The sequence below is a fragment of the Elephantulus edwardii genome, unplaced genomic scaffold (assembly GCF_000299155.1).
Source record: "Elephantulus edwardii isolate Elephantulus edwardi_28Jun2011 unplaced genomic scaffold, EleEdw1.0 scaffold00052, whole genome shotgun sequence".
Taxonomy (NCBI): domain Eukaryota; kingdom Metazoa; phylum Chordata; class Mammalia; order Macroscelidea; family Macroscelididae; genus Elephantulus; species Elephantulus edwardii.
In genome coordinates, this window is record NW_006399802.1 from 15,126,455 (window position 1) to 15,141,384 (window position 14,930).

Sequence of the window (14,930 nt, forward strand, 5' to 3'; positions counted from 1 at the left end):
GTTGCAAAAGGTGAAGAAAGGATGAGAAACTGACCCTGGTGAAATGAAACTTAAGAGATCTGAGCAATAATTCCAGGACTAGATGGAACCTATATGCTAGGAGAAATATACGAGATGGACCTATATACTAGGAGGGAGAAATGCTAGCAAGAGCGTACTGTGGGATTTGACACAATTAGGATATAGATGACAAATTAAATTAAAACTATGTTGTCTCTGTTAAATTCAGACACCTTTTACACTTACCCTAGTACATGGATACTGAAATATCAAGCAGTAAAATGACCATTAACATGCAACTTTTTCTTATTTTGGCTAGAAAAAAAGAAATGATAGGTAGATACACAGATGATAAATAACTAGGAAAATAGATGAAGAAGTCCAGACTAGACAGTAACAGGAGATGAATGAGGACACCGAGTACAAGTGTAATCTTTCTACTCTATTCTTACAACTTTTGCAAGTTTGAAATGACTTCAAATAAAAAGTTAAAAATAATTCAAGTAATGCAAATGATTACCACCAGCACCACAGAGTCAAAACCACTCTCCATTCAAGAGCAAAGGAGGACATTTTAAGAACATCTCTAAAAATATACAGTAGATGCTTTTAGAGCCACTACATCCCTCATACATATTTATACAAAAACCAAAATCCCAATAAACTCAAGCAATAAGCAGGTCACCTCAGAAGGCCTCCCAGCTTGAAGTTCAAGGCTTGGTTTTTGACTGGCTATTCAGTTCTGGATCTGCTGTCATTCAGCCATTTAGTTATTATCCTTCATCCAAAAAGATGGCCAACCCATTGCTATTGAGTCAATTCTGATTTGCAGCCACCCCATAGGATGATGTTCTCACAGAGTCTCCTAGGCTGTGGATCTTTACAGCAGACTGCCACACCTTTCTCTTGTAAAATCGCTGATGGGTTAGAGCAACCAGTCATTCAGTTAGCAGCTGAGTACTGCACCGCTAGGGCTCTCTAGATTTTATTATCCTAAAAACAAAACAAAACAAAAAAAATTGCAGCAAGAAAATTGGTGCCTATTGAACACCGCAATGTCATAACCCACATGTTTTCTTTGTTAAACAAGCAGCTGATGGGGAAATGATCACACTGGGCCACACTAAGAGTCTTAATTCTACTGAGAAAGACAATAACAATTTTTCCCTGGTGGCTGGAACCATCAGCCTCATTACAGAGTTTCATTTACATAGTCATTATTTACACTTGCCCAGAATAGCAAAGCATACTCCTCCCAGGGAAAGCAAACCTTCTTCCCTGAATTTGTCACCCGATTCTGGGCAATGCCTGCCAGCTATCGTGCCAGTACTGATTGTTCAGAGAGAGCACTGTGCACAAACACTATGTGGCACTGGTGTTCCCAACGGGTAAGAACAAATTCCAGCTAGGACTCCACAACCGTGAGCACTTGGGCAATCTAATCATTGTTGTTTCTACTTAATAAAATGTTGGTTTATCAAAAGTCATTCACAGATACATTTACTCCAGTAGAACAGTCCCAGGTTGTGTTTGTTTACTTCTTTGTTTGAGAACAAGTTTGATTCTGGGTCCTGGAGACAAAGCAAAGACCAGAGGCTGAACTCTACCCTCAACAAGTGTTAGAAGTGACTGAGTTAGAATCTCAGGTTGTGCATGCCTCATAGGCCATGTGCTTTTAGAGCCTAGAATACCTACTGCAGAAAGTTCCAGATAGTAGCCCTGGCACAGAAGGTCCATTATAGCAATACTTCTACCATATTTATCAGTCAACTATGCTTATCACTGGGTGGCGTGTTGAGTCAGCTCCAACTCCTAGGAACTCCACATACAATAGACCAAACAAAGCCTGCACAGCCCTTTACCACATGGCAATCCCTGATGTGCTTAAACTTGTTGTTGCAGTCACTGTGTCAATAAGTCTCATTGCTGGTAGCCTTCTCTTTCACTGATAAGTGAAAAGTATAAGTATAGTGTTTTTCTCTAGGAGGTGACCCTCCTAACCTACGTCCAATGTTTTTTGAGACAAAATAATGATATTCTTCCTTCTAAAAGAGCACTCTGGCTACACTTCTTTCAACTCAAATTTGTTTGTTCTTTTATCAAAATACGATATATTCAGTCCTCTTCACCAACAGTGCCATCCAAATAACATCAATACTTTTTGGTCTTCCTTATTCACTGTACACAATTCACATGTGTATGAAGAAATTGACAAAACTATGGCTTACGCCAGGTGCACCTTGATCTTTAGATTGGCTGTTTTGCTTTTTAGCGCTTTAATGAGGTCCTGGGAAGCAGATTTGCCTGTTGCAATACATCAGTTACTTCTTTGATTGCTTCTCCCATGGCTATGGATTGTGAACTCAAGTAAAATTAAATCCTTCAAATATGGCATAAATATAAAATAGGACTGACATGTGGGGGTTAGGGAGAGAATAGGGACAAAGTGAATAGATAATAAACTGTGCACTGGAACAGATAAGAGGAAGAATGAGGAGAAAGGAATATATAGTTATATATTTATAACAAAACAATCTGGACCAACAGGTGCATTGCAGAGTGGATTGGGGAGGGAGTCAAGAGGGAAAGGGAAGAAAGCATACAATAATAAATGTAGGATTTCTTTTTAAAAAACGTAAATTCTTGACAATGTCAATCTTTTCTCTATTATGATGTCGCTTATTGGACCAGTTGTATTTTGTTTTTGTTGTTTGGTTTGGGATGTTTTATTCATTAATTGTTGCACATTTTCTTCCTGCCCCCCCTATCCCTCAGTCCCCTCGTCTGCTTTGCAATACACCTCCAGTTGTAGCTTTTTATGTGTTAATTTGTCCTCTATAGTGAAGACTTTATACAGAAGTCTTTAGGCTTTATCAATAATTGATTCAAATCTCTGTTTTATGCAAGCAAAGTTGTGTCACTGCATAATATAGATTGTTGACGAGTCTTCTTGCAATCCTGATGTCACATTCTTCTTCATATTATCCAGTTTCTCATATTATTTGTTCAGTTTACAGATCAAATGACACCTCAAATTTGTCATGCTCTCTCACTTTCTGGCCTTTTTTACATACTGTTCCCTCCCCATAAAATAGTCCCCCACTCTGTCACTTTCCCTCTCTGTCACCTACTCACATTGCACCCTTGGGTCAATGTCCATACCTCCTCCAGAGAAAGCTTTATCTGCCCCTTTCCCTCTGGGCTTGGGTTAGATGTCCTTCCTGTGTTCTCCCATTGAGCCATGCACTGACTCCATTACATCCCTTCTCACATCACAAAGCAAGGCTATTTCAAGGGTCTACCTCAAGATGAGTTGCTAGGAGGGAAATCCTGAGAAGCTCACTTTACAGTTGATTTACAACCTCTGAAATTCCACTGTAGGATCAGTTACAAGATAGTTGTACTTCGAAAGCAAAAACAACAACAATCACTTTTGAGTTCTATAATGAACTGAACAGTGAACACACAGTGGGGACATACATAACAAAGGAAACCAAAGAACTCCCAAATCTACTGACAAGAAAAGATCTCCCTCCAAGGTCACTAAAGCCTCCCAAACTATAAGACAATAAATCTGTTTTTCCAAATCATTCATTTGTAATATTTCTGTTATGGAAGCACACGATAATCAAGATAGACAAGATTCCACCGAGGGGAGAAAGGAGTATCATAATTATAAGGGAGTCATAACTGACACATTGTCTTTGCCGTCTAGTTAGTGCTGACTCATACCTTAGCCTCCCAGTGAGATGTTTGGCCTCCCAAAGGCTCATCTTTCTACCATGGAGGCATTGGTGGACTTGAACTGCCAGAGAGGAGCCGCCTTTTGGTTAGTAGCACAACTCCCAATGGAATATATCATTATTGTGAGTGATTTGTTGGCATGGTAATGGAAAGTTTGCAAGTTCAAATCCAACAGCCACTCCTGTGGTGAAATAGGAGGTATTCTGCTATCATTATTCTTTATAGCCTCAAAACCCAATGCGGAGGCATCATCAATTGGAATAGACTTGTCAGCAGTGGGAGTATGGATTAAAACAGTTTGTCCAACCCACCACGCAATACCAGCTAAATAGTATTACTGAAAGAAACCCACACCTGTTTATGTGCCGATTTCTACTTCAAATCCTGACTCTAAATGCTTCTGTATCTAAGGGTATAATTTGTCTTTACAAGAAGTTTCATGAGGCCTTTACTTGAGTACTGGTTTAAAAAAAGGCAATTGCTAAATGTTATAATATTTTTCTAGTTAGTGTAAACATTTAGTCTACTTTTAAAAGACTGCCTTCTATCAATAATAGAAATGTAGATTTTAATGTTTATTTTTATATATGTTGGAATTCTTATAAATCACTGTAAGAAGAAAAGACTATTCAATTGCCATTGGTGTTGTTACCACATAGATTTATTTTCTGAAAGTTGTCAAGTCTAGTGAACCAGTAAATTGACCATCCTTTAAGTAGTAATGCTAATTATGGGATGTTCTGAAAGAAAAGGTACAAAAAAAAAAATGAGGCTTCTGGGAATGGAACCATATGGTGGACTTGGATCAATAGAAGGCCATTGTTGGACAGGAATTTATAGAGCTGGTCCTTAAAGATCCTGGTAGAAAGTCTGGGTCTCGAATCCCTGCTTGTTTGCTGTCTCTGGCTAGGCTCCCCTATGTGGTGAGAAACTCGAGGCAGTTTGGAACATTCTTCCTATCCTGTGTTAGTACCTTCAGGAAAAGGGTCACTTTTTGTCCCTTGACAGAAAGAAAGGTATGTTTTGTCAAGGATGGACTAGGAAATTGAGACAAGACTTAAGTAGGAAGTCAGAAGCAGGAAGTTGGGTTGAAGCTTTTCCAGGAAAGAACAAGGAGTCACAGTGAGGTTAGTAGTGGACCCAACAGGTAGGAAATATGTACGATTTTAGGTCATAAGAGCACAGACCACCTCAGTGCCCACCTTAATCAAGCCTGGCCAGATTGCTATTCAGTTATTTCCTTGCTATTCAATTTGATCCCATTATCAGTGGGACCAGCTTCTCCTGAGAATTTGTTAGGAATGCAGACTTCCAAAACCACTTATTAAGCAGAGCATTTATTTTTACAAAAATTCACTGAAATGTAAAAAGTCCTGAGCCGAGCCACTCTCCAATAGTATTAGTGGAGTGAATTAAAGATATGTGAGTAGCAAAATCACTTTTATTTCCTTATAATTGACCCTTGTGGGTACCAAAAAGATCAACACATACATAATGACAAGCATGGACACATTTTTAGATTTGTAAGATAAAAGTAGCTACTCAGCTGAGAACAGTGGACAGTGTTTGGTGGAGTTTCCAGATTAAAACAAGCTTGGAAGTAGGAGTGGCATCCACTTCTGAAATAGCTTGCCTCCAGAAACTCTATGAACAGTGCTCAGGTCTTTCATTCATAGGGTTGCTACAAGTCGTCTACAACTTGATGGCACCTAACAACAACAGCTGAGAAAAATAATTTTGTCTGATTGAATTCTGATATAGGTTTCCTGAGAGGATTTATTTAAGTCCTGATCCCTCATATTTGTGAATGTGACTTTATTTGGAAATAGGATCTTGGCAGATGTAATTAACTGACATGAATGCATAAAGGAGTAGAATGGGCTCTAATTCAGTATGTGTTCTTATAACAGAGAGCTGGTTATGTGAAGACTGAGGCAGAAATGGAATTTTTGCTACTACAGATCATATAATGTTCAGGGCAACCGAAACCTGGAAGAGGAAAGTATCTTCTTCAACTCCTTCCCACAATGTGAACCTGCTGCAGCTCTGATTTGGAGCTTCTAATCTCGAATGCTGTGAGAGAATCATTTTTTACTGTTAGAGACCTTATCATTTGCAATAGGATGTGACAGAGCCCTAGAAAACCAGCATAAATGCCTAAGCCTTTGCTCAATTTAGTTCCACTTTTCCACATAGAGTTATTTCCTATAAGAAGTGGTTCCATTATCATCAATCTTACAATTTTAAGTGTCTGTCAAATAACTATTCACTTGGGTTCATCTTCTCAACTCTCATTGCTGTTGAGTCAGAACTGACTCATATCTGACCCTCAAGTGGGCTTCAAAGGCTATAAATCACATGAGAGGAAATTGCTTATCTTTCTTTCAGCCAAAGAATTCCAACAGTCAACGAGGTGCCAGTGCCACCTTTGGCGCAGCAGCACAACTTCCTGCAGACTGTGCCACCAGAACACTCTACCAGTTTCTCGTGTGATCCCAGCTCAAACCATTGTTGTTATTAAGCACCGTCAAGTCGCCTGTACTCATAGGAACTCCATGTACAGCAGCTCTGAAGCCTGCCCTGTCCTGAGCCAGTCTCACTGACTCCGGCACACCTACCCACATTGCTCTAGTCACTGTACCAATCCATATCATCCAGGGTCTTCTTCTTCTGCCCTATCTCTCTATCCTTCTGAGAATGATATCCTTCTCCAAGGATCAGTCCCTCCTGGCCACATGTCCAAAATCATGTGAAACAGAGCTTCAAAATCCTTGCCTCCAAGGAGAAACTTGGTTTCACCTTCTCCAAGACAGACCTATTTGTTTTCTTGGCGGTCCGTAGTATGTTCAAGACTCTTTTCCAGCACCACAACTCAAAGGCATCCATTCTTCTATCATCATTGGTCATTATCCACCTTTCTGATGCATAGCAAGTAATTGTGAAGATCATGGCTTGGATCAGGTGCACCTTAGTCTCTAGACTGACATTGTTGCTTCTCCATATTCTGGAGAGGTCCCTGACAGCAGATTTTATGTAATTCATCTTTTGATTTCCTGACTGCTGGTGCCAAGAGTGATAGATATTATTTACATTCTCTATCTACATCATGTTGATGTGTAATTGATAGAGTGTGTCTCACCAGTTTCGCAACTTTAGGATGAATGCCTGGCTTTTTTTTTTAACTGTTTTATTTAACAAAGTTTACATACACTGTTTTTCACATCAGATCTTTCAGATTTACATGATCTCTCTCTACCCATCATTAAAATGTGTGACCCTGTGATTATCCCTCTGCCCATCCTCATCCCTCTGCTTCTACCCTCCTTTCCTTGGATCTTCATACATGTTTACTAGTTATCTTTCTCCAATAATGGTCTGACACATGGGATTAAGTTAGCTCACTTAGCATAATGCTCTCTAATCTCTCCAAGTTAGGTAGTAATTTATGAAATTATTGCTCCTGTGTGCTGCATAGTATTTCATTATGTGAATGTACCATAATTTCTCAATCCATTCATTTGTGATTGGACATTTTGGCTGTTTCCATGTCCTTGCGATGGTGAATAACACTATGAACGTTATGAACATTGGTATACAAGTCTCCATTTGTGCCTCAGTTCTCAATTTCTCAGGGTATATTCTAAACAGTGGAATAGCTACGTTATACAGAATTGCTATGTTAAGGGTTTTTTTAAGAAACGCCAAACTACCTTCCAGACTGCCTGGCTTTTGGGTTTTATGTCAGCATCTCCTTCCTAAGAGAAAGCCATGGAGGCCACACAAAACCTAGCCTACATTCTAAGTCAGATCCACTCAGAGTTTTGAATTTGACAACTTAGTCACTTTTACAGGGCACTCTTGTCAATTCCAAAGGGAGCTCTGGTGGCCTAGAGTAAGAAGCTACACTGCAATCTTAAAGGCACATGGTTCAAGGCCACCAACTGTTCCATGGGAGAAGGATGGGCAATCTCCTCCCACGGCATTTACTGCCTCAGTTCTGACTCTGTGATACACAGCAACAACACAGTCACTTTTATAGGAGATAAAAAGGAAAAAGAAACACAAAATACTTTTATTTGTTCTGATGCTATTAGGTTGATAAAAGTTTACTTATCATTATGTCCTCATCATAAATTATTGGTACAATAAAATTATACTTGGTGATAAAAAAATTAGATTCTTGTGACTTCTTACATTTCTATGGTAATGGTAATAAAAATAAAGGACATTTTAGAGAAGAATTTTCCACTCAAATTACAATTTTCTCTCAAAACATTTTTTTTCTTTACATTTTAATGTATGTCTAATTCTGTGGAGAAGGATGGGCAATCTCCTCCTGTGTGATTAACTGCCTCTGAAAACCCACCTAGTCATAGTCATAAAGTCAACTACGGGTCTGCTCTGACACAACAGCAACCACATGTCTCTTTCTACCCGTTTGTGTGGTGTATGTGTGTGCTGTCATTAAGTCTGCTTCTTCTCATAGCAACGTGAGTAGAGCAGAAGGAAGCACTGTCGGCTCCTGCATCATCGTCACTGCCTCTCTCTGCTTAGGTCGACGGTGGGCATTCACTGTGTCAATCCATCTCATCGAAGGTCTTCCTCTTTCTTTTCTTGCTGAACCTCAAGTTTATACAAATGCAGTCATAAAGCACATTCCTTTTTATAATCTACTTTTCTGCTTAATTCTCAATTACAAATATTTCCCATGTCCATATATGATTTTTTAAAAATTTTTTTGCAAATTTCACCATTTTTTTCCGCCTGCAAGTCTCTTTAAACACCATAACTTACTTGTCCAACCATCTAAAAATTTGGACTTAATGTGTTGTTTCTAGTGTTTCACGATTTCAGAAAGGCTACAGTTGATAAAATGTGGTATATAATTTTCCTTAAAATAAATTCTCAGAGCTAAAATTGTTAGATAAAGGGAAGAACAATTTTTGGCTTTTAACCCACACTATGCATTAAAATCTCTGGATAAGTCTTTGGTAAGAAGTTTAGCCAATTTTCCACTCCTCTGTCCAGGGTCAGACTTCTCTAAGCCTCTAAAGTCATTGACTCTCCTGGTGCCTTCTACTCCCAGATTGAGCTCACGCAAATGAAGGATGCCAGCCAAGATTTTAAGATTTAGTTAAACAAATCCCAGTTAACTTCACACTTCATTACTTTATCTCCATCTTTCTTTTTCTTTAAAGAAATGCCATTTCTTATTATGAATGAGGTGTGTATGAATTTCAATGTCTTAGGGCATGCGTTTCAAAACTCACAATTATGACAACTTAGCAAGTTTTCTGAACTATTCGCTTGTGGATGCACCCATGGAACTAATGCTACCCCACACATATCAGATAGGGCTTGTGTGGATGAAAATAATATGGGCAGTGCTTTCCACATATTGGATAAATGTGTAGATAGACGAGAAAACAAACAAACAAACAAAAACCCTACTACTGTCAAGTCAGGTGTAACTCAGAGCACTCCTCCATTGGGTTTCAGAGGTTTCAAATCTTTATGAGAAGAGACTGTGCCTTTTTCTTTTCATGGAGCAGTTGGTGTGGAGTCTAACTGCTAACTATTGAGTCAGCGGCGCTCATCTGTCAGTTTGTCATATTGTGGAGACTTTTGTGTTGCTCTAATACTAGAAACTATAGTACCAGTATCTCAAATATCAGTAGAGAAATCATACAGTATGGATAGATTTCACTGGACCTCCATACTAACACTAAGAAACAGAGGCAATATATTTCTGAAAAAACCGGCCGGTGAAAATCTTATGAATAGTAGCAGAACATTTATGCCAGGATATGAGCCCCTTAGGTTTGGAGGCATTCAAAATAGAAATGAGGAAAAAGTTGTCTCCTCAAAATAATGACATGGATAAAGGTTTCAAGACTTTCACTTGTTCTTGAGGCAGAACTCAAAATGAGAAGAAACAACAGTAAATAGCCATCAGCAATAAGAACCTGAATGAATGAAGTGCAGATGTGAGTAGAATGAAGCTGTAAAAAATGAAATGGAAAGTATAAAGATCAACGTGCTCAACGTCAGTGAGGTGAAATGGAACGGTACTGGCAATTCTGAATGAAATATTGGTCTAATATAAGTCACAATTATGTGACTTGACTCAATGGCACTTAACAACAACAGCTACATAATCTATTATATAAATAACCACAAATAGAAAAGGAATAGAGTCATATTCATTGTAAAAAAAAAGAACATTTTCAAATATATCCTGAAGTAAAATAAGTAGTAATATTCATATGTATGAAAGGAAGAGTTGTTGATACAATTCTTACATCATTCAAATATATACAGATTACTAAAGTCAAATACAAAGAAATGAAAAATTTTTATCAACATCTCTAGTCAGGAATTGATCAAACATACAATCAATGTGCATTAATAATACTGGTGATTAAAATAAGAGAGTTGAAAATTAAAATTTAAAAAATGAGTTGTTAGAAAATATGACCTTGGTAATAGAAATGACAGAATGATTTCTTGCGGCTTAATGGTAATAAGTTGCTCTATCAACTCAACACTCATGGTTCAAATCCACTAGCTACACTGCAGGAGAAATATAAGCAGTCTTTTTCTATATGATTTACAGTCTCTGAAAACCCACTGGCCTATGTGTTAGTTCCCACTCAATGGTACATAATAGCAACAACAACAATATAAATGACATAGGAGATTAAATGATAGAATTTTATATGGTAAATTTTTTATTCATTGCAAATATCTCTTTAAAACAGCATAAAAGGCAATACACATATAGACCTCCCTGAAAAGAATGCATGCAAATAAAATCAAATACTTCTAGTGAAAACAAAGGGTGGAGAAACTTAATCTCATCAGTCAGAACAAGACCTGGGGCCATTTGCTCATATACAAGTTCAAGTTGAAGCTGAAGAAAATGCAAATAAGTTCACAAGAACCAAAATGCAGTCCTGAGTTTATCCCATCTGAATTTAGAGATTTCAAGAATATATTTGATACATTGAAAACCAAAGACTAAATCCCAGATAAATTGTGATGTGTGGTCAAGGTGGTCGAGTGGTAAGAGGTTGCACTGGTAACCCAAAGGAACATGGTTTGAATTCACTATCAGCTCCATGGGAGAAAGATGGGCAGTCTCTTCCCATACAATTAACTACCTCTGAAAATCCACTGGAGGGTTAGCTATGGCTTCGCTCCAATTTGACCACCCATAACACCACCACCATATAAATGAAGAAAGCAAAAAGTTCATTAAAAGTATGGGGGGCAGGGAGGTAAGAGAAGAACAAAATGGATGTCAGAACAGACTCTGAAACTTACTCTAGAATACAGAAAAGCTAACTAAAATGGAAGAAATGATGAAACAATAAAGTCAAACAGATTTCAAGCAATTGCTTAAGAAAACAAATTAGCATATAATAATGAAATGTACAAGGAGTTCTGCTGGCCTGTGGCTAGGGAGTTGTATTGGTAACCCAAATGTAGATAGTTCAAATCAACCAGCCTCAATGATGGAGAAAGATGGACAATACGCTTCTGTGCAATTTACACCTCTGAACACCAAATAGAGAGTCAGCTCCGAGTTGGCTCTGACTCAATAGCAATGAGGGTGTGAGTACATGAGTATAATATAAAGTATAAAAACCTAGAATTAGAGAATAAAACTCAACATATCTCGAGTTGAAAGGGCAGAAGAAAAATTCTCGTCTCAATTTTTAATAGTGAACAGTCTATAAGTGAAACATTGAATGTCCCAGGAAGTATCAAGAGAAGATGGAAGAAGTACACAGAGATACTATAATAATAAGCATTGGTCAATGTTCAGACATTTCAAGAGGTAATATATGATTAAGAACCCATAGTATTAAAGAAAGCAATTAAAGATGCACTAAAGGTATTGGTTCAAACACAGCTCTAAGGACTGACAGAAAACAATTTAAATATTTCTACAAATGTAGCTTGCTAGCCGTTCTCACTCATTTATTCCAAGAAATTTGGAAGACAGCTACCTAGTCAGTGAACTGAAAGAGGTCTATGTGTGTGCCCATTCCAAAGACAGATGATCCAATAAAATGAGTAAAGTATCAAATAATACTAATATCATACATAAGTAAAATATTACTAAAGATTATTTTAAAATAGTTGCAACAATACATTCACAGGGACCCACCAGAAATTCAAAACAGATTTAGAAAATGGTACAGAAGGTGAGATATCATTGCAGACATCAGATGAACCTTGACTAAAAGTAGATAATTAATAGTAGAATGAGGATTGCCTCTGTTTTATTGATTAGACAAAGGCATTTGTCTGTGTAAATAATAACAAAATTAGAACATTGCAAATAATGATTATTTCGGAACATTTAATTGTGTCCCTGTGGAATCTGTTTGCAGACCAAGAGGCAGTCCTTCAAAAAGACCAAGGGGATACTGTGTGGTTACAAATTAGGACACATGTGTGTCAGGGTTGTATCTTTTCACCATATCTATTCAATCTCTATTCTGAGCAAATAATCTGAGACGTATGACTCTGACCAAAATGTGTCATCAAGAGTTCAGAATGAGTCCTTAACAATCTGTGATATGGAGATTGTACAGTCTTGCTTGCTGAAAGCTAAAAAGACATGAAGTAGTTATGGATAAAGATCACAGAATAGTCTTCAATATGGATCACACCTCAAGATAACAAAGACAAGCCTCACAACTAGATCAATAAAAAAATCATCATGAGAAGATTGAAATTTTGAAGGATTTCCTTTTACTAGGAACTATAATAAAAACACATGAAAGTGGCAGCAAAGAACTCAATCCTGTATCAATCCTTGGACTGGGTACATATGCTGTCAAGAACCTCTTTAAGGTGTCAAAGAGTAAAATGTTACTTTGAAGACTAAGGTGTGCTTAACTCACACTGGGGTATTTTCAGTTACTTCATATGTGTGCAAAAGCTTGACAATAAGTAAGGAAGAGAGAAAAAATAATTTATATATTGGAATTAAAATGTTTGCAAAGAATATTGACTCTTTCATGAAATTTCAAAAGAATAAACAAACCTGTACTGGGAAAAATGCAGCCAAAATAATCCTTAGAAGTGGAGATGCGAAGCTTTCATTTCATATACTTTTCACATGTTATCAAACAGATCTAACCAGTTCCTGGAGAAAGACACCATGCTTGGGAGATAGAAAGTCGGCCAAAAAAAGATGGACATTAACCTAGATGGGCTGACACAGGGGCTGCAATGACAGAGCTCAGACAGAGCAACAATTGTGAGCATGGTTGTTGCATGAGCGGTCACAATGATTTGGAACCAACTTGTTGACATCATACAACCATAAATTTACCTTTATATTATTTTATTTATTATTTATTTTCTTGTCTGAAATCTTCATAATATTATCTAACTAATCTTATTTTTATTTTAAATAAAAGAGAATTCAACAAAGTGGCTAAGGAGCATAAAGCACTAATTACTAGACTCCACTGTTTATTTGATTTACCAGGGAAACTAGGTGAATGACTGATTCTGATTAAGGAGTAAGATCTTTGTTACTTAAAGTTTAGTCCCTAAATCAGTATCATCAGCATCACTTGGGAACTTCATAAAAATGCATAATGTCAAACTCCATCCTACATTTTCTTAGCTAGAAACTCAATAAGATATACAGATTAATCAGATACAAAGTAAAGTTACAGAATAATTGATCTGAGTTTCAGTTTTTATTCCTAAAAGATTTTTGTGCTCAAAGACAACCGATATTATTTAAATGGTTCCTTTCAAACTAAAAAGAGCTTTCCTAATAAATGAACAGAAAGTAACTGCTACTGTTCTTGAGGTTGGTGAGAAGATCCAGGGGTGAACTTTGAGCTTGGCCCTCTGAGCAACTTCTATATATTCACAGAGGAGACTAATTGTAAAAACTTATGCTTGACTCTGGGGGGAGAAGCAATATCCAGAGGGTGCTAGAAAACCAACCATAGAACGTTCTTCTTAAAAGTCTCAAAAGCCTGTGGGGTGAAAAGAGACAGTAACGACACTGCCTAGGCCATTAATTAATGACCTGTGTCCCCAAGAAGTCAGAGCTGGGTTGGGACTGGCTTGAGATATATATATATATATATGTAAATATATCCCTCCAGAAAAGAACACTGGACCACCAAGCATCAGCCATCTGCTAGCCACTTAAGCTTCTCTCATCTCGGCACTTTTAGAGACAAAGATTGTATCACGCTCTATTGTATTTTTATTACCAGAGTCTATTTGGAAAAATAGTTTTCCAGAGTCAAATTTGTAAACTAAAGGGCATAAATAAATACAATTAAGGCTTTATAATCATTGTCTATTGTTTGTTTTCACCAAGTCAATTCTGATACGTGGAGACTCCATGTACATAGAAAAAAATTGTGCCTCATACAGATTTCAATACTGTAATTTTCAGAAGCAAATTAGCAGGCCTGTCTTACAAGGGTCTCTGGATGAATATAAACTGCTAACCATTTTGCTAATAGTCAAACACTTAACCATTTGCATCACCCAGGATATTCTTTGTACATATCCTTAGATGGAGGCAACCACATATGTTACCCTCATTAGCAGTCTCAATTCTCTAGAGGATCAAGAAGAAGCCATCCTGACTCCAAACAGCTCCAGATGAAACACAGAAAAAACAAGTAACTTCTGCCCTCTCCAGACCCTGACCTCGAGCCTATTCTAGTATTAGAGAAACATGGTTTTAATTGCTGGTTTTGTCTTTCTCTTACTATAAGTCCTGCAGAAAGTTCCTTTCCGTAATCTTGGTAATTAACCTACTATTTCTTAGGTATCCTCTCTACTTTTGTATAACTTAGTTTTTCTCATCTAATAAAAGAAAGGCAACAGTAGTTATGTCATTGGGTAACTTTAAGATTTAATGAGAACGTTAACATAAACATATTATTATTATTATGTTGTTGTTGTTAAGTGCCATCGAGTCGTAGGCAACTCATAGCGACCCTATGAATGACCGTGCTCAACACTTGCATGACTTTCATCCTTTCTCCAGGTTCATAGCATTTCTGGAGGCAAGGTGTTTACGGAAGTAGATGCCACTCCTGCTTCCAAGCTTGTTTTAATCGAGAGCTCCACCAAACACTATCCACCATGGGTAACCATTATGTCTTTTGACACATCAGTGTCAC